Source organism: Epinephelus lanceolatus, chromosome 1, assembly GCF_041903045.1.
Source record: "Epinephelus lanceolatus isolate andai-2023 chromosome 1, ASM4190304v1, whole genome shotgun sequence".
Lineage (NCBI taxonomy): Eukaryota > Metazoa > Chordata > Actinopteri > Perciformes > Serranidae > Epinephelus > Epinephelus lanceolatus.
Genome location: NC_135734.1, coordinates 9,076,787 through 9,097,438, shown reverse-complemented (window position 1 = coordinate 9,097,438; position 20,652 = coordinate 9,076,787).

Sequence of the window (20,652 nt, the reverse complement as noted above, 5' to 3'; positions counted from 1 at the left end):
TCTCCTGAATGCAGGACTTTGACTTAAACTTTTGCTCTATGCTATTACAACAAAGTAAGGGTAAAAACAAGGCAATGGTGAATTTTCCTGGGGCCGCAGGCCCCCAAATTACTAAATCCTGCATTGATAATAATGGAAGCACACTGCAGAGCAGCTGGATGAAAGGAAAGACACGGAGCGATGCGTCTTCATAAAGAATTCCACCCAAAGTGTGACTAAAACTGAAACTAAAACATAGTCTGTAGAAGTTTAAATAAGTCACTTTCCACTGCTGTACATTTAACTGTTTCTTAAATTAGACACTTTGGTGCTGTTAAAGAAAAGCTCTGCTCTGGGGGGACTGCTTACATGAGATTTGCTTACTTGTGTTTACAACATATCCGAGATAAAGGCTATTGTCCACCTGAACTTCCTCCACAGACCTCTGGAGTGGACGCCATCGACAGAACTGTTCTAGTTCGGCATCGCCAATTCCCAGTCTGAGCAGCAAAGGCTTTCCTTATCCATTGGCAATGCTTTGCATTTGAAACAACTACACCACCAGGTTTCCAGTGCTCGACTCCGGTATTCTGCGGCTGGCTGTGGGTCAGACTCGTGAGTTGCGGCGGCTGCTTCGTCCAGTAGCCTGAGTTCCGCGTCTGTATACTCGGGCTCAAACAAATACAGCTCAGCAAAGAAATGCTGTTCCTCCTCAGTTTCAAAGTCTTCAGACATATTGGGCTGTCCTTTGCTAAAAGACCTTAGTGCAAATTATCTTTTACTGTGGTTACTGTTGTTTCTCCCTGTGGTGCACATGTCACGTGATGCAAACAGGGATGCACAGGCCTTACGGTCTCATGCAAGCGCACGCACGGGTGCCCAGAGAGGCAGTTAGGTCTACAAGCTACAATGAGGCTAAAAACAGAGTTCAAATGACGTTTTTCCAAACGACTTTTTATGTCTGGGCTTCAGGACACTTAGATAACTACGGACGAGCAGTATGGAGATATTTTGTGGTTTCAATTATGTGTTTTTGGACGTTTGAATCTGGGGCACCATAAGCCTCCATTAGGTGGAGTTTTACTCACTTTCAAACTCTGTTAGTAGGCCCTAAGTGAATGCTGAACAAGCCAACATTGAACAATGCCACAATCAGTTTCTGGTGTTTCCATGCAATCGAGACCTATTTAATATTAGCTAGCTACTAGCTGATGATAGCTAACTTACAGTACTGTTAAATGCGATCCTTAGTGTTAATTGTAACAGCCAACTTATTGAAAAATGTCGGGTTTAAATCAGGCTTGGGTCCATAATTACAGTTAATTGGACGGGCCGGGCCGGTCCTGGACATAACGTGCACGGGCTTGGGCCAGGTCGGGCTGAATTTTTTGGGCCCGATCTAAGCTCTAATGCTTGCGGCTTTGAACAAACAGAACATCTTATTTTTACACTATCCCTCCTACTCTGAGGTCGTGAGGCTTTTCATTCTTCAGCATAGACATGAAACAATTAGCCCTGATGCTGACTCTGCCTGCAAGATCTTTGTTTGAAACTGTTGGGAATGGAGAGATAACGTTAATATTAATTTGTGTTATGAATGCAGTTCAAATAAACACAAGAAGTTTGTGCTCTAGAGAAAAGATCAACACTCAGTGAAAAACCTAAGCCCTATGATAAGCTAATATGGCAAGGCTTAACTATACAAACCAATGAGCAGTGATAACTAGCATGTCTTTGGGGTCATCGGGTGGGAACCTCCTTTCACCAGTGTTTCGTCTAGTTCGTCCCACGACACCTCCAGGAGGCTAGACAGTGATCTCTAGCGTCCCAGAGACACTCCCCTGATGCCAGGTCTCACTGCTCCCCTCCCCGCACCAACCCAATAACCTCCTTTACCTTACTTACACATGGCTTTCTCAGCCCAAACAGCACTGCCACCTTCAACCAAACCCAGGCTCCATACATGCGAGCTCTAGGTAGAAACAGGGCTGATACTACCTTTCCTAGCACATTCACCATACTCTATTTCACACGCTACATAGCATAACTACAATATAAGCTAAAGTTAAAGGAGATAAATAAACTTACAGGATCAGCAAACACACTCACCTTGCCGCATGGCCTTAGACAAAATGGATTCAAATAGGCCACTCCCACACTTAAATAACCTTACTCTTCCTGGACTTCCTCCTTGCTTACACATGGCTTTCTCAGCCCAAACAGCACTGCCATCTTCAACCAAACCCAGGCTCCGTACATGCGAGCTCCAGGTAGAAACAGGGCTGATACTACCTTTCCTAGCACATTCATCATACTCTATTTCACACGCTACATAGCATAACTACAATATAAGCTAAAGTTAAAGGAGCTAAATGAACTTACGGGATCAGCAAGCACACTCACCTTGCTGCATGGCCTCAAACAAAATGGATTCAAATAGGACACTCCCACACTTTAAATACTTCCTCTTCCTGGATTTCCTCCTGAGAGGAAGTGGATCTCTCCACCTGATCTCAAGGAGTTATGTACCCTGCTTAGTAGTTCCCCCTGCTGTTCCCCTACTGACATTATTTCTTCTCTTATAGATAAACTGGCTACATTTAATTGCTTCATCTGACATTTCCCTCACTGTCTTCCTCAAACTCTGTCCCCGCACTCTGAGTTCCCCCAGGAGCGAGACAGCTGATCTTGCTATGAATCCCCTACACCCCACTTCCACTGGACAAATCCTAGTCTTCCATCCTCGCTGCTCAGCTTCTGCTCCTAAGTCTGCATATCTAAGCTTTTTCCTTTCATAGGCTTCTTCCACTGAGTCTTCCCAAGGAACTGTCAGCTCAATGAAATAAACTATCCGTTGACTCACTGACCACAACACTAAGTCAGGCCTCTGCCTGGTACAAACTATTTCCTGGGGAACAACAAGCTTTCCCCCTAAATCTACTTGCATTTCCCAATCACAAGCACCTTCTAGGCGGCCACACCCTTGCCTCCTCACTAACTTATCTCTTCTGTGTTTCTCTCCCTCACGGACAAACTGAATTACTAAACTCCTATCCTTAACACCTTCTGAATTCACCTGTCTTCGTTTCCCTTCGATGCCTGCAGCTAAACATTTCAACACCTGATTATGTCGCCATGTATATCGGCCTTGTGACAAGGTAACTTTACAGCCTGACAAAATATGCTTTAAGGTTGCGGTACATGGACACAATGGGCATGATGGGTCCTCATTTACCCACAGTTTTAGGTTCTGGGGGGTTGGTAACACATTGTATGTAGCCCCTACCAGGAATCTAATACGATTCTCCTCCATACTCCACAGGTCCCTCCAACTAAGCTTCCTCTTCTCTACACTTTCCCAATTCAACCACTGTCCCTGTTTAGCCTGGGCCACTACCTTTGCACCCCTTAGCATCTCTTCCTGTCTACGTATCTGTTCTACAACCAGCTTTCTTTTATCTTTGAGACCTGCTTTATTCCATACCGGTTTGCCTGAGCCAAGCCCCAGGCCTCCCCGGCCAAACTGAACATTACCTACAATCTCTGCATGCCTAAGAGCTGCCTCTGCCTCCTGAACTGCCGATCTTGGGTTCCACTTCCTCCCCTTGGTTGGATCTGAAACCACACTCCTAACTACCACGTCCTTACTCCCAGATAACAACAGCTCTGTCCTGACCTTGGTACATTTAAATTCCTCTGTTAAACTAGATACTGGCTGAAGTATCCCTTTTCCATACAATGCAACACTACTTAGGCACCTAGGAGCACCCAACCACTTCCTAATATAGGAGCTAACGTAAATCATACATCGTCACAACATAATTTACAAATAGCCTGTTAAGTTGTCAAATTTAGCGAAGATTACGTTGTTACCTAGGCTAGCGTTCGTCAGTTCAGCCAGCTAGCTAGCCTAGCCCTAGCACATTAGCAACTTACCTTCATAGTTGTCGATAAAACTGGAACAAAAAAACTTCCATCCCTTCTTCAGTTTGGTCTTCGGAGCCGAGCTAAAAGTGCGTGCAGCGTCATGCACATCTCTCACTGTGAAATCAGGCAAGTCCTGGAGACAACGGGTATAAAACTTTGCCATCTTCGACCATCGAAGTCGTCAACTCAGGACAGGCACCGATGAGAGGCACTGGAAGTTCTGGCACATACAAGCAGTGGTGCGCCAGTTGACGTGCACAGCCTGTGCACGGAGCCTATTATGTGTTTTTGGACGTTTGAATCTGGAGCGCCATAAAGTGCAACACACACTGGCGCTGGCCGACGCGCCACGCCACTCTGCTTCAGCCCACTGCTCTATTTCCAGCGCGGCCGGCGCTGCGAGAAAAGCCTTTTATGTACGTCTTGGCCGCCGTAGTATCAACTCCGGTTGCTTCAAATTTTTAGATGATTTTGACAAGAAACTCACCCGTGAAATCCAAGTTGTTGCCTCAAAGTTTTTCCTCTTCTTCTTCCCTTACTAGCAGTTGGCAACCGTTGGCAACTAGTGTAGGTACAGCCACCTAGCGGGCTGGGGTGGGAAATACACTTAAGTGTCGGCGGTGCCGCTGCGCGCCGCTGCCAATGTCTGTTGGGGACCGGCACTTGACGGCAACAGCACCGCGCCGGCGGCAGGGTGTGTTACACTTAAGCCTCCATTAGGTGGAGTTTTCTTGCTACCTCCTCTCCCCTTGGATCTCCGCAAGTGAGTCCTCCGGTTGTGAGGACTCTAAAACTTCACCTGATCCTCCATCGGCATGAGGGTGAGTAGATAATGGGTGAATTTTCATGTTTGGGTGCACTATCCCTTTAAAGCCACCACCACATAAAGGCTGTAATGCCACGTATCTTCAAGATGAGGGAACTGGGGGTGCAAAATTCTAACTCATTTCAGGGATTTATGGCTCATTCTTGGACAACTCCATATGCTGCCTAAATACAATCACCTGAACAACTGGGTGATTTTTTTTTCTTTAAGTGGGGTAGCGAAACCATAACTTTGCTCCCCCTAACTGAGTAATGGGGATACATTTATTCTGCTCAGGCGCATAAGATGATCAGTGCAAAATAGTAGCATCACTGACAATCTGCAGAGCACAAACTTTAATTTGCAAAATTTACAAAACCGCTGTTACTCCATTTTGACAGTCATCCAGATTTCTGTCCTTTTGTTTGTCTGTGACACAATGTGTACATAACAGAAAGAAAGACTTGATACAAAAAAAACAAGAAAACAAATTTGATTGACAGGTCTGATGCCATTAAGGTGTAATGCATGGTACTGGTGTCATAGTAACCTGTGATTCATGGACTTCAGGAATTGATAACATAATTTTTGAAAATGGACTCCCACAGTTTCAAATCAGCAAATCTCCTTCAGTCAGTTCACCTCCATTTTTCTTTCTGGACAGCCTCTTGGCAGCTCCTCCAGCTGTTACCGATCCTCTGGCCAGAGTGGAATCTTTGCTCTCATGCCAAAGTCCACATTGCCTCTAAATGGAATGGATGGTACAGCACTGATGGCTATGATAGATACTTGTTTGGCTTCATTAATCAAATATATGTTCAGCAGAAGTAAACATATAAACCCTCCTTGACCTTGGAGTCAATTTTCATTTGGATGTCACAGTGCACAGCTTGTAACCTGCTGATGTATTCTGCAGTGTATGTTCTCACATATTGAATCCTGTACAGTTCTTTCAAGCCTAGTCTGGTGAAATGAATTGAAAAGGGCAAAATGTCTTTAAATCAAAGAGAACATGCAGCATGCACAGAGATAGGGGGAGAGAAATACATTTTTTCATCCACAGAGGATTATGTGGAGGAGACATGGCTGGAAACAGGAAGTGGTATAACACTGAAGATGACTGGTAGGTCAGAGGGGCAAAGTGTAATTGATAAGATAACCTTTAAAGCCCCTCTCCAGCCAGTGCTACTTCCTGTTTAATGGTTAATGGTCTTTCTCAAACAGATAATGGGGGTGTGGTCATTAGTCAGACATAATCCATTACCATTACAACCAGACTGTAGCCACAGTAGCTTGGATGACAGCAATCTACTGTTTATCAGACCATAAATAAGTATTAGGACAACACACTGACCCTCTCTCACTCTTCTTTCCTCGTTTAAGTGGCATAGCACCATTTAGCTGCAGCTGCAACAAGGAGCTGCACTACCGCATGTTGGCCACAGTGCACAACTGGAAGGATAGACATTTTGCTGAGCTCTGCCATTTAAAATGCAGTAATGGGATGTTTCGGAGGTGCACCATCCACCAGCACTGGCCCCTCTCGCCTCAGCTCCCAGCATAAACACATCTATTTATTAATTTTTTGATTTGTCAAATGGAACTTTTCTCCTATTGCTGCATGGAGATATTCATGTCTGGGCTGAAAGTTGTGTGCTTCCCAGCATCTGGACATGGTAAAGGCCGGTGCTGGTGGACGATGCAAACCTTCAAATCCCCTGAAACTGCATTTGAAATTGTGGTCCTCGGTAACACATCTTTCTTTCCTGCAGTTCATTGTTGCCAGGAAATGAGCAAGTGAGAGAGATAGTCAGTGCGCTGGACTTTTTCTGCAGGTAGAATTTCACGTAATCCACTGCACTGATTGCTGTTCACCACACATATAAATGTGATTATGAAAGTAAACAACAAACTAATCTATGTGGGGAAATTGAAACAATAACATGAAGACCCTCAGTTAAGTAATGGAATTAGTTAGGCTAACTAACTAATGCAGCAGCTGACTAAATTAGCTATCTAACTGGAGAGTTGAATTGACACAGATAAATAGACACACCTACACAGAGGGATATAACTAAGGCTATAATACTACAATCATGGTAAAGTACAAGACACACAATAATGTTCATGACATTTATGACACGCAGCAGTGAGCAGTAACTGCTGGCTGGCACAGTAGCTTTTTCGGTCAGGAAGGCTGAAAGGTACATTAGTGACGACTGTTTTGCTTGTGTTCATATGATTGTGGCATTCAACAAAGATTTTTATTCACCTATTCATTAGATAGAAAGAGCTCAGGGAGCTGGTGGAACGCAACAAACTCACCGCGCACACACAGTGGGTAAAGAAACGACACTGATAATATGTGCTGTAATGTCAGTAGTAACGTAATTTTCATTTATTAGGGGAAGAGTGTGTCCTCGCGCATGCTTTTAGGCCACCCAGCCAGACAGTGACTCCTGCTTTGCACAAAAACAAAAAAAAAAGCCCAAATCCTGTTATTTTTTATACATTTAAAATGTAAAAAATTTTTAGGCCTTTTTTACGGCATTTCTACTTTTTTGCTGTATCAAAACGCTACAAAGTGACACCACTGTATCGTATTGAACCAAACTGTGAATTTTGCGAACAGTTACACCCCTAGAAGAAATCCACCATTACAAAATTGTGTGTGTGTGTCTGTGTGTGTGTGTGTGTGTGTCTGTGTGTGTCTGTGTGTGTCTGTGTGTGTGTGGAACATAATTGGGTTCTGAATGGGTTAATATAATTTGAATATAATTTTGAATTTATAATTGATTTGATGCCCAAAATGTGCTGTTTTAAATGCTGTTTTGACCAAACCTTAAGAAGAATAAAAAAAGCACTATTGCTTTTCAGTCACACCCTCTCGCTTGTTACTTACAGTACGCATTAATGTGGATAACTGATAACTGTGGATATTCTCATTCATCCAGGTCATAGTTATATCAAGGCAGTTGAATCGAACGCAACTGGACGTTTCACCTCTTACCCAAGAGGCAGCATCAGTTCACGCTTGTCTGAGTAGGTTGGAACTAGTCTGACAAACTGGTGTGGAAACAACCCAGGTATTTAACCTCTGAGGAGGTCTTCACAAGGCCACTGATGTCGCTGGTTCATTAGTGCTCCAATGGTGTGTCAACGACGATCGTTGAAACTCCTGCTGCAACGGTGGTCGTTGGAGTCGTTAGAGTCACATGAAGCCATTTGTGAAGTAAAAGCTCAAGTAAAAGTTTAGCCAGACCTCTGTGAACCTTAGCTCTAGCATTTATTTCTGCAATTCATGACCTTTTTGGCCTTACAACCTCAGACAGCCAAAGGAACTGCATGTGTCTCTGTTGCTGTGTGAAAGAATAAGGCCGTGCCACAAAAACACGTCACTGAGTTTTGGGATACATTCTTCTACTCTCGCTACCCACTAAACATGGACAATAAACACGAAGAGCCGACAAAGGGCTGGAGGTATAGACAAAATACTTTGTGTTTATGAAAAGAAACCTGCTTAAGCAGGATTTTTACTTCTGCATCAAATCGACACTGTACCTACAGTAAGTAGGCTCTAGGTTGACGCAGACCTCCTGGCTATTTTTGATCCATTTGCAAATCTTGACATGGATATAGCAATAAAACTCTTTACTCTCAAAGACAAATTAGAGAGTTTTCCTGGTACAGTATACAGTGTTGACCTCACAATATACCACACAAAGAATCCAGGGCAGCATCCAGATTTACTGTATGGTTTGCGTGATAGGAATGTTGAATGTTTGTGGGATAGCCTTCACAAGACCAGCTGCCCTGCGTGTATTTTAAAGCTTTACATCACAATGTGCCATCAAGTACATCTGAGACACTTGTGTTTATTTTTTAAAAAATCATGAGCCTACGTTAGTATGTAAACATGAGACAGAAATCTACACCTGATTGCTATGTATCATTGGTAATTAATTAATTCAATTGTTACGATAATATATTAGTGGTCTGAAGCTCTTTAAATGAAATACAGTGGTCATGAGAGAGTAAACCTTCTTTTGGCCTTTCAGCAACATGGAACAAAAGTTTGTACAACAGCAAAGGTATTTGGGTTCACTCAGGACTTCACTGGTGAAACTCTCACATTTCCCTCTCTAGTGCACAAGCACATGGTGGCAGGGGAGAAGGTAATGAAAAACATGCAGCAAGGCCCGTGTGGGCAGAGTTCAGAAGAGCAGATGTTGATGGTATCGCCAGGTTTCCGTCCATCTGTCATGCATGCGTGGTCTCTATTTAAAGGTGAATGAATGAGGGGGCTTCCAAGTCCTGCTTTTCATCCCTTGTGTCACTTGCAGCCATCCTTATGACTAAAATCACAGCTCCTTTCACTGGCCTGTCTGCTGGGGCTGTGAGCACAGGCTGGATTGAGTTGAACAGCTTGGAAATATGCAACCTTCTGCACTGAACCCTGAGCCACAGAGGCGCTGGAGTGATAAATGATCCAGGTTCAAATCATATTCCTCCCCTTTTCCTCCTTCGCCTCAGCCATATAACAGTCTGCAGCTGGAATTACCTCTCCTTGAATGCACACATTCAGCAGGAGGCTCCCAGGGTGAGTTCCTGATAATGACATTTCACTGTAAATATGTATGCTTTGGCTCCTAACCTTGGGCAAACCTGCTAGAGACACTCGGGTCTCTCTCTTTCTGCTCTCCTCAGAGGCTTGAGATCAGCAGATGATACTATGTACAGATGAGTGGCTGATCCTCAGCAGGAATGGGCAAAGCTCCTCTTCCTCCTTGTGTAGGAATTGCTTCAAAACCAGGTCTGAATTCTGGAGGAGCTCCTGTATGATTTTACTTCTATTGCAAAAAGTAGGATTAAACTGAAACATTTTGGCCAGTTCTCTAGGATTTAGGTGATTTTTAGAGCTATTCTGTCAGGAGTTCTTAGCAGGTGGTAAATGATGGACAACTGCATCTTCTACTAATCATGGTCATAAAGAATTTTACATTGAATGTAAAAGGGAGCATAAAGATAATGACTGGAATATCATTTTAAATTAAACCACTAATAAAGACATATCTCACTATTATTTATGACACTATTAAAGGTTCAGTGGGTAACTTTTATGTTAATAATTGTCATGTTTGCTTAAAATGTCACAATATCCTGACAGCAATACATGAGATGTGGCTCCTCCTAGTGCTCCCTGCACTTGCAAGAATCTAAAACTGAGTCTCTAATGCTGGGTTCAGACAACACAATATCAGCCTTATTTTAGCCCAACCTGGCCGTCCTAAGGTGTCAGCTCAGATCTTGCACGACAATGAGTGTTGTGCCTGATAAGCAATTGCTTTATCCCATGTAGTGTGGAAGACAACCAACACCCTGTCTGGGACACCTCATGACACCCTGACAGCAAGACTAGCGTGTTTGATTTCTTTTTGTCTTCCATGACTCTTTTCATCACAACTGTCACTTTGACCAAAAGGAACATGCAATCTGCTGCTGTGGACAACAAAATGGCAACAACATCCCAGCCTTTTCTGTGTTTCCTCAAAGGACTATCAGGGCAGAGTGAGACACATACATACATACAATGCTCACATCATAAAAGACAACCAGTGACGATTGGTCATGGACGATTGTGTAGTCTGTAGTCTGTCGGCTTAGACACAGCAAGCTTTTATGACTCCATAATTGCCTAATCTGAAACATTGATCGTTGAAATGGACAAAAATATTGTGTCGTCTGAACCCAGCATCATGCAGTGTCAGTCACTGCTTGTGCATATGCTTTGCAACCCCCCTCTCCCACGCATGCTCTCACTTAGTAAAGCTCAGTATCTTCAGCTGGTGACTTCAGAGCACGCTTTGCAAACACATTGGCTGCTTAACAACCATAAGCAATCTGCCTAATCTTCCTTTGCAAACAACAGCAAACACCAACCTGGTCTCACTTTGAAGTTGTCAAATACCGGCGCTTGGTCAGTGACTTCCAGCATCAGACACTGAGGAAAAAAGCTGTTCTTTTACTTTGGCATGATATGCGTCAGCGTTCTTCTGTGACAGCATCCAGTGGTGTCAGGCGAAACGTGACTGGACAACAATGTAAGTTAAGGTGGGGAAAGTCAGAGTAGGGCAAGTAGGAGGGGTGGTCGATGGATCCAGCAACCACCAACTTTCACCTGGGAGGCCTATGTTTACTTCCCATATGATTGTAAAACCAATAGTGGGGCGGCTTAGCTCAACATATCACAACATCATTTTGTGATGAAAGCACAAAATTTGGTAAATGTGTTGGTGGACATATTTCAAACAAATCTGGATATTGGGGCATCGCAAAAATGCACCCTAGTTGCTGTAGCAACCATTTATTCGATAAAATTAATCAAAATATTTCAATGATTCATTACAATATTTTAAAAATGTAAATATGTATTAAATTTAGAAAAATACTGTTAGACACACTCACAGTTCACATTAAATTAAGAAGAAGTGCAAATTCGCAATAGCTGCGACCTCATACATGCATGCATCCACACAACATGCATACACACGACCTCAAGAAAAGCAAAATTTTCATTTTGAAATGCTTAGTATAGAGCCACCTATGAATGAAACCTGGTCATTCTTTCTGGCATAGTTACTCATGGTCTCTACTTGCAGTATGCAAATTTCAAACATTTTTGGTCAAGTACTTTTTGAATTATTCAAAAAAAGCTTTGTGGACCAACCGACCAACCAACCGACCAATCAACCAACCAACCAACCAACAGAGCGACCTATATAGAGCTGCTGGTCGCAGCTAAAAAATACAGTTAGACACACTCACAGTGTCTCAAACACTTTCTACCCCACCACCACTACAAGCCAGCTAGCCAACTGCCAGCCAGCGGCAGTTGCTTCCTGCAACAAGTAGTGCAGTGGACTCTCCATCAAGGTAAACATTTTATTTCAACTGTAATAACTATGTAATAAAATATGTTATTTTTAGGATGTACACATTTTGAACATCATAGGTAAAGGCTAAAGAGAAAAACAATCAATATGGGCCTCAGTGGAAAAGTAAATTCACAAGCTAGCAAAGCTAACTAGTTAAGCTAAGTAGTTAGCTTGGAACATGTAGCAGTGGCAGAGCTGAGTGTGGGAGAGTAAGACAGAATGTAGACATCACAGTAAATCTACATTTTGATAGATAGTAGGGGTGTAAGAACATATTGACAAACTATTCTTTGAAATGCTGTATTGATAACGTTGATGCTAAAAAAATAAAATATAAAATAAAATGCAAGATTTTATTCACTGGCTGTATCTGTTTTGTTTGTATTTGTAGGTCATGTAATATTCAAAAAGATGGTGATGGATACTAATTGATTACAGTATGTCAAAAAAGTTTCTGCTGAAAGAATCGGGTGTCCAACACCCTCAACGGCTTCCTCATTACAGCCTAAAAACAATATAAACTGGCTACTGTGTGCCCTCTGTCAACAACATCATAATGGCACGCTAACTGACCCAACACTGACAAAGAGGAAGGATGCAGGGAGCACATACAAGTCATTAGCTGAAAGTCTCCTGAGAATGAAGGAACTGAATGAACTGCCCAGAAATATACAGACAGAGAAACTAGATGAAGGTAATGGGCTTGAAGATGCTCTTGTTGTCAACAAAGCTAGGTGGCATCAATCTTGTAGGCTGGCCTTCAACAAGACAATGGTTCAACAGGCTGAGAAGAGAGCTCTGAAGAGATCTAGCAGTACAGGTAATGATGAAACCACTGCATGCCCAAGTAAACACACAAGGGGATGTACTTCTAGCACTGAGAACCCAGTACAGAAAGCACTCTGTTTTTTCTGTTGCAAGAAAGCTGGCACTGATGGTTTTCATGAGGCAGCAACATTTCAGATAGACATGCAAGTTTGGGAGTGTGCAGAGCTTTTACAGGACACAGAGCTGCTCGCTCGACTTAGTTCAGGAGATATGATTGCACTTGGAGCCAAATATCACAATAAATGTTTGGTGGGCTTATACAACCGAGTCAGAAAACACAAAACTCAACAAATGCAAGAAACCAATGAGGGAAAATTGCTATCGGGAATGGCTTTTGCTGAAATTGCCATGTACATTGAGGAAACACGCTTTGATGACAGCATTGCACCAGTCTTCAGACTGGCTGATCTGGCTCAATTGTATAGCTTGAGGATGGAGCAGCTTGGCACTAAGCTTGATGTCAGACTGAACACTACAAGACTTAAAGAAAGACTTTTGGCTCAGATCTCAGACCTGCAAGCTCAGACCTGTGGGCAGGATGTCTTCCTTGCATTTTCTGATGACATCGGTGCAGCCCTGACTAAGGCATGTGAATGGGACAGTGATAATGATGCAGTGTGCTTGGCCCGTGCTGCAGACATTGTGCGTCGCCACTTATTTATTGAGCTAAAACCTTTAACTGGATTCCAAGAAACATGCCAAAGAGATTCTGTACCTAATGCACTGTTGTCACTGGTAAACATGGTTCTTGAGGGTCCAAGTATCAGAAACCAGAGTGCATATCCACCAACGTCAGCAGCCCTAACCATCGCACAACTTTTACGCTTTAACAGCACCAAGCACAGTTAGCATGAAGGACCCACACCCACCAATATTAGACATAGCACTTCTCAGGAAACACCTGTTCCAATGTATATAGGCTTGATGGTCCATGCCCAAACCAGCAAGAGGGAACTTGTGGATCTGCTTTCACATCTGGGTGTCAGTATCACATATGACCGTGTGCTTAGTCTGTCAGCCCAACTAGGAGAAACTGTCATACAGCAATACCACAAAGAACAGGTGCACAGATGCATGGTGGTGTTTTCACAACTGCTTTAGTTGATAACATTGACCACAAAGGCGCCTATACCACCTATCACTGTGGCAACTCTGAGCAGGACGAATTCCAACCAGAACACTAAGGAAGAGTACTGCTGGCTAGAAAATGTGCAGAACATTCTTGAGTTTGCATCTGATGATGGAGACAACTCTGTGAATCAGAGTGTAAACAACATGTCTTGGGCTGCATATCATGCATGTCAACACCCTGCTAGTAAAAAAGTCATCTGCCCAAGTGTCTTACTCCCCCTGTTCCAGGAGAGTGCCCACACGGTGGCAATGATAAAACACTCACTGGACATGGTCAGAAAGGCAGTTCAACATCTGAATGTTGGTCAGACACCGGTGGTAACCTTTGATCAACCCTTGTACGCCATTGCCAAGCAGATCCAGTGGAAGTGGCCAGAAATGTATGGAGAAGACAAGTTTGTTGTGATGTTTGGTGGCCTGCATATTGGGGGCGGCAGTAGCTCAGTCCATAGGGACTTGGGTTGGGAACCGGAGGGTCGCCTGTTCAAGTCCCCGTCTGGACCAAAAATATGGAGCGTGGACTGGTAGCTGGAGAGGTGCCAGTTCACCTCCTGGGCACTGCCGAGGTGCCCCTGAGCAAGGCACCGAACCCCCCAACCGCTCAGAGTGCCTGTCATGGGCAGCCCACTCTGACATCTCTCCACTTAGTGCATGTATAGGTCCAGTTTGTGCATGTGTGTGTTCGGACCTGTGTGTAATTGACAACAGAGTGAAAAATTGAATTTCCCCTCGGGGATTAATAAAGTATATAAAATTAAAAATTAAATTAAATTAATATAGAGATGGCAGCTCTGAAGACCCTGGGTGATTGGTTGCAAGGCAGTGGCCGGGTTGAAGCACTGGTGCAAGCAGAGATCACAACAGCAGGCACTGCTGACTCCTTCTTGCGTGCATCCCATGTCACTCGTTCCAGGCGCGCCCACCAAGTCACAGCAGCTGCATTATATATCCTGCAGCATCGGGCCTACAATAACTGTGACACAGATACAGAGGATGAGTCTTTGAGCTTTGATGAATGGTGTGCAAAAAGGGAAGAGAGCTGCCCTCAGTTCTGGTACTGGGCTACAGTCATGGCACTGGAGCTGAGTTTACTGGTCTTTGTGCGATCCCTGCGTCAGTCCTCCGTCAGCATGAACCTTGATGCTCTGACAGAGCTCGTACCCTGGTTCTTTGCTCTGGTCCACACTCACTATGCTCGTTGGATCCCAGTTCATCTCCGTGATATGTCTGACCTACCAGCAAGACACCCAGATATTGCCAGGGAATTTAATGCTGGTAATTTCACCATTCAGAAGACCAACCGTGTCTTCTCAGCAATCGCTGTCGACCAGGCACATGAGCAGAATAATGCTTGGGTCAAGAGTGCTGGAGGGGCGATAGGTCTTACAGAGAACGCTAGTGCCCTTCAGCGGTGGATGGTAGCTGGCCCTGAGGTTGCAACATTAATTGAGGACTTTGAAAATGCTCACCAGCTCATGAGAAGTGGACATGAAGTTCTCCACCATGACCAGATAGCAAGTGCGCGGAAAGCATTTAGGAAAGATGTGTCCTCGCTTGTCAGTGTAATCGAAGAAATGGGCAACCCATTTGAAGAGGAGAGTACTGACCTGATTGTTCTTCACAGCAAAGAGATTGCTGATCCATTGGCAGTGGAGACTGTTAAGAAGGCACAGAAGATTGGACAACAACAGTTTGAAGCATTCACAAAGGAATGTCTTGTGGAAAGAACAAAGCCCATTTATGATACAATCCACCGCAACCTGTTGAAACTGTTTGTTGGCTCAGCCAAAAAAACGGCAACAAAGCAGAAGCAACAGCTGGCATTGATGAAAAGTGATGTCAAACTGTTTTCATGACTCTACATCAGCTGTCAAACAAGAGATGGAAACCTGGAAGACTTCTTTTAGCATGAGAACCAAGCATGGCCACCAGCACTCTCTGATGGAGGAAGATTACAATTTGGGACTAAGAGCGACCTTCTGACATGCCTTGAGGACCTGTCTCCAGCTCATACTAAAGCCCCTGATGCTACCTGTGTAGTTCTTGATGGAGCTGCCATCATTCAGATGATAAAACCAGGAGGTGCCAAAACATTTAATGAATATGCACAACAGGTATTCATCCCATATATTGCTTTGCAGCTGTGCAGTGTGTCACGTGTGGACATCATTTGGGATACTTACAAAATTGATTCCCTTAAAGGCACAGCAAGAGCCAAGCGTGGAAAGGGTATTAGGAGATATGTGGTTGGGAAGGCTGCCATACCAGGAAACTTGCAGAGCTTTCTGCATGTTGACAGCAACAAGACAGAACTATTCAGTTTCATGTCCAAGGTTCTCCTGCAGGCCTTCTGTAAGGAAGAAAAGGAAGTAGTTGTTACTGATGGACAGGGGGTGCTCAGCACACAGCCTCTGCATGATCTCCACACCTTGGCTCCATGCAGCCATGAGGAAGCTGATAGTCGCATGCTACTGCATGTGTCACATGCTGCAAAGCATGGCCACCACCACATATTGATCCGCACTGTTGACACTGATGTTGTGGTCTTAGCTGTGTTTGCCATTAGTCAGCTACCAGCTGGATGTGAATTGTGGCTAGCATTTGGAACTGGCAAGAACTTTCGCTACCTGGCAGCCCACCAAATGGCTGCATGCCTTGGATCAAAGATGTCATATGCCCTTCCAATGTCCCATGCTTTGACAGGCTATGACACTGTATCCAGCTTTGCCAGACATGGGAAGAAGGCAGCATGGTGTACATGGAAGTCATTGCCAGAACTGACAGATGTGTTACTGATGCTGGTAAGTGGACCAAAGGAAATTCCAGATGTTGCAATGAACATTATTGAGAGGTTTGTCATACTGCTCTTTGACAGAACCAGCACCTGCACCAAGGTGAACGATGCAAGAAGGAAGCTCTTTCCACGGAAAACCTCAATGCAGCAAATACCACCTACCCGAGCTGCTCTTGTGGAACATGTCAACAAGAAAGCAGTCTACTAGGGTGGTCACATCTGGGGGAAGACACTGCTACCAGACCCTGTGCTTCCATCACCAACTGGGTGGGGGTGGGTGAAGACAGAAGGAAGGTTTGAACCCCACTGTACGACACTGCCACAGGCACCAAAATCCTGTCGTGAACTGACCTCTTGTGGTTGCAAGAGTGGTTGCAGAAAGCTCTTCGGTGCACAGGCCTCTGCTTCTGTGAGGGAGAATCTGAGAGTTGACCATATCTCTAATAACTCAAAGTACAAGGTAGGTGTTCTATTTATTCTGTACTTTCACTGTACTGAAAATAATGAGTCTAACAATATCATCTGGCAAGTGATTAAAATATTTTTTTGCTTTGTAAGGAGCAACACAGGAAGACAAGCCAAAGAGGAGGCCATAAACTGTGAATGAGAAGCTAATAAAACATTTTAAAAAGTTCATGTTCTGTTCTATTACATTTTAATAAAGCTTTTTTCACTTTAATATGCCTCTAAATTATATTTGTGGCACTAAAAACATGAAACAGCAGCTATAGGATAGACAAAGCATTCCATGCCAGTAACCACTGGCAGCCATTTTTGAAAATATGTGAAAATATCCACATGCTTTGGATGTCTAAACCCAACCACATGCTTTTGTTAATTAATTAAACATTAATTTGTGGCGTTGTACCAATGTAGTATGTTTATTTTGAAGGGGACTGTATGCATTCTGTACATTTCCTGTGAAAATGGAGGTGTATTAGGAAAACAGAAAATGAAATGTATAACAAGCTGATGTTGACAAGCTGTCTCAGAACATCAACAACCAATGCACCCAGGGTACCCTACATGTCATATTTTGATGTGGAAAGTCCATGATCAAACGTCAACGTGTGACAAGGTCGAAATGAGAATGTGTTGCAAACACAGCAAAGACAAGTAAACAGAAGAAGGCCGATAACAACGACCAACTTTTGTCATCCTCTTGAGATACTGAGCTTGACTGAGTGAGAGCATGTGCAGGGGGAGGGGTTTGCATTTGACATTCCGCTGCTCTGATTGGTTGTTTTTGTCCAGGCTCGGTGGATTCTTGCAGATGCCACCAGGAGCACTAGAAGAGGCCACAGGATCCAGATGTTTTAACAGATTATCCATCTAATGTACTACTGTCAGGATATAGCAACAGTTATAGGGAATATGACAAGTAATTTTTTGAAAAGTTACTGACTGAAACTTTAAACATGCATAAACTTGTAATAATAGTTCCACATCAATTCCTATTGGGAAAACTCAGTCAGTCACACAAGTATTGTAATTGATTTCGTTATGCAGTACTTACCTTTATTTGAACTTACCTCATTTACGTTACTTTGTACTTAAACTATGGTTACAAGATAAAGATTATACTTTTCACTCCAAATTTATCTGACAGCTCAAGACAAAAGTCAATCAATCAATAAATCAATCAATCATTCATTTATTTGTCACATGGAATTATACAAGGTACAACTCCAGTGAAATGTGATCCCATCAGCTCCTTAAACTTGTGAACTGTAATGTAGTCCTTTTTTGCATCCTCTTCCATTGTTAGCTGCTGCTTTATAATTGCCCGTGTTTAAGGGTGATTGTGGTAATCCATGGTTTCTGGTTGTGGAATGATTTAATCCACACATCCCAACCTCAACAAAGGGGTCGCATGGTTGCTGCTCCGGAATACAGGCAGTGCCTCTCTGAGGCCGCCTTTAAATGGTGTATATAGCAGTGATCCACAGCAGGAATGGGACAGCACCTCCCATTCCCACTGTCACACCAGTCCTTATTCACCGTAAAGCACATGCCTCTTCTCCATCTCTCACCAGAGTACTTCGCTCTGTCAGATTGGCATATAGAAAAAGAACCCCCTGGTTTCATGGAGCTGTCCATGATTAAGCCAAGTTTCAGTGAATCAAAGGATATTTCAGTTCCCCAATATCCTGTTGGAAACTGATGCAGCTTGGAGATCATCCAGTTTATTTTCCAACACCTGTACAATGGCTAGCAGCTAGTGAGTGTCTTCTCCATTTTCCGTTGATGTTTACTGATGTTAACATTTGAAAACCTCGACCTAGCTTATGAAGGACTGAAACTGCCAAAATCAAAAATAAATAAATAAATAAATAAATGGCTCAATAAATAAATAAATGAAATCATAAAGAAAGAAATGTAGAAATAAAATGCCCAATTATCAAATAAATGTGCAGGTTAATTTGAAAATAAATAAATACTAGTCCATACCCATTGCGTGCACAGTTTCACATGGTGTGTGTTTGGAATACAGGTCATAGGAAACTGCAGATTAAATAGTCAACTGAACCCATTAAGAAGAGCAATGTATTCAGAGTTTTTGAAAAACTTGGGACAGACAGAATGACTGAGTGACAGAATGACACACTGACAGTTTCCGTGATTATGTACAGCATACCATACCATGACTTAGTCATACGAAAAATTAGAAAAAAACCCCAAACATTCGGCCACAGGGGGAGCCACAACGATCAGTTGCATTTTAGCCATTTTAGCATTTTTCTGTTGTTAAAGCACCACCCAGTTGCCAATTAGAGTTAAATTTCTCCAGTCACCTTGAGGCGTTCTCCATATCTACCAAGTTTAGTGCTCGTACTTGTACTTGTCGTCCTCCGCTTATCTGGGACCGGGTCGCGGGGGCAGCAGCCTCAGCAAAGAAGCCTAGACAGTTCTCTCCCCAGCCACTTCCGTCAGCTCTTCTGCGGGAACCCCGAGGCGTTCCCAGGCCAGCCGGGTGATGTAATCCCTCCAGCGTGTCCTGGGGCGGCCCCGAGGTCTCCTCCCGGTTGGACATGCCCAAAACACCTCCCAAGGGAGGCGTCCGGAAGGCATCCTTACCAAATGCCCAAACCACCTCAACTGGCTCCTCTCGATGTGGAGGAGCAGCGGCTCTACTCCGAGTCCCTCCCGGATGTCCGAGCTCCTCACCCTATCCCTAAAGGCCCGAACATACTCAGGTGTACTATAAGTGGAACGGACTCCGCGAGGAATGTCTGCAGTCATTCGGGCTTTCATAGTCGAGCGCACTTCCCCGTTGTAGTTTGAAAATACATGCCGAGCAGTCACTGGTGCGCAGAGCGGAGTCCGCGCGGTCGTAAAATCTGAGCTTTGCATGTCCAGGGCTTGTGGACGTCCACTTTGAGTCTACGCAAACCTCCACGGAGTCCATTCCACGTACGTTCCGCCCGAGTATGTTTGGGCCTTAAGGCTGAGCCCAGCCACCCTGCGGAGGAAACTCATTTCGGCCGCTTGTACTCACGATTTCGTTCTTTCGGTCACTACCCAGAGCTCGTGACCATAGGTGAGGGTTGGAATGCAGACTGACAGGTAAATTGAGAGCTTCGCTTTTTGGCTAAGCTCCCTTTTCACCACAGCGGACCGGTTAAGCGCCTGCATCACTGCTGACACCGCCCCAATCCGCCTGTCAATCTCCCGCTCCATCCTACCCTCACTCATGAACAAGATCCTGAGATACTTAAACTCCTCCACCTAAGGAAGGACCCCCCCCCGCCCCCAACCCGGAGTGGGCAATCCACCCTTTTCCGGCTGAGGACCATGGCCTCAGACTTGGAGGTGCTGATTCTCATCCCAGCCGCTTCACACTCGGCTGCGAACCGTCCCAGCAAGAGCTGGAGGTCACTGTTCGATGGAGCTAGGAGAACCATGTCATCTGCAAAAAGCAGGGACGAGATCCTCCCGTCACCGAACCTGACACCCTCCACCACTCGGCTGCACCTAGAAATTCTGTCCATGAAAGTTATGAACAAAACCGGTGACAAAGGGCAGCCCTGGCGGAGTCCAACCCTCACTGGGAGACAGGTCCGACTTACTGCCGGCCACGCGAACCAGACTCACGCTCCTTCGGTACAGGGACTGGATGGCCCTTAGCAAGGGGCCACCAACCCCATACTCCCGGAGCACCCCCCACAGGATGCCCCTGGGTCATAAGCCTTCTCCAAATCCACAAAACACATGTGGACTGGTTGGGCGAACTCCCATGCCCCCTCCAGCAC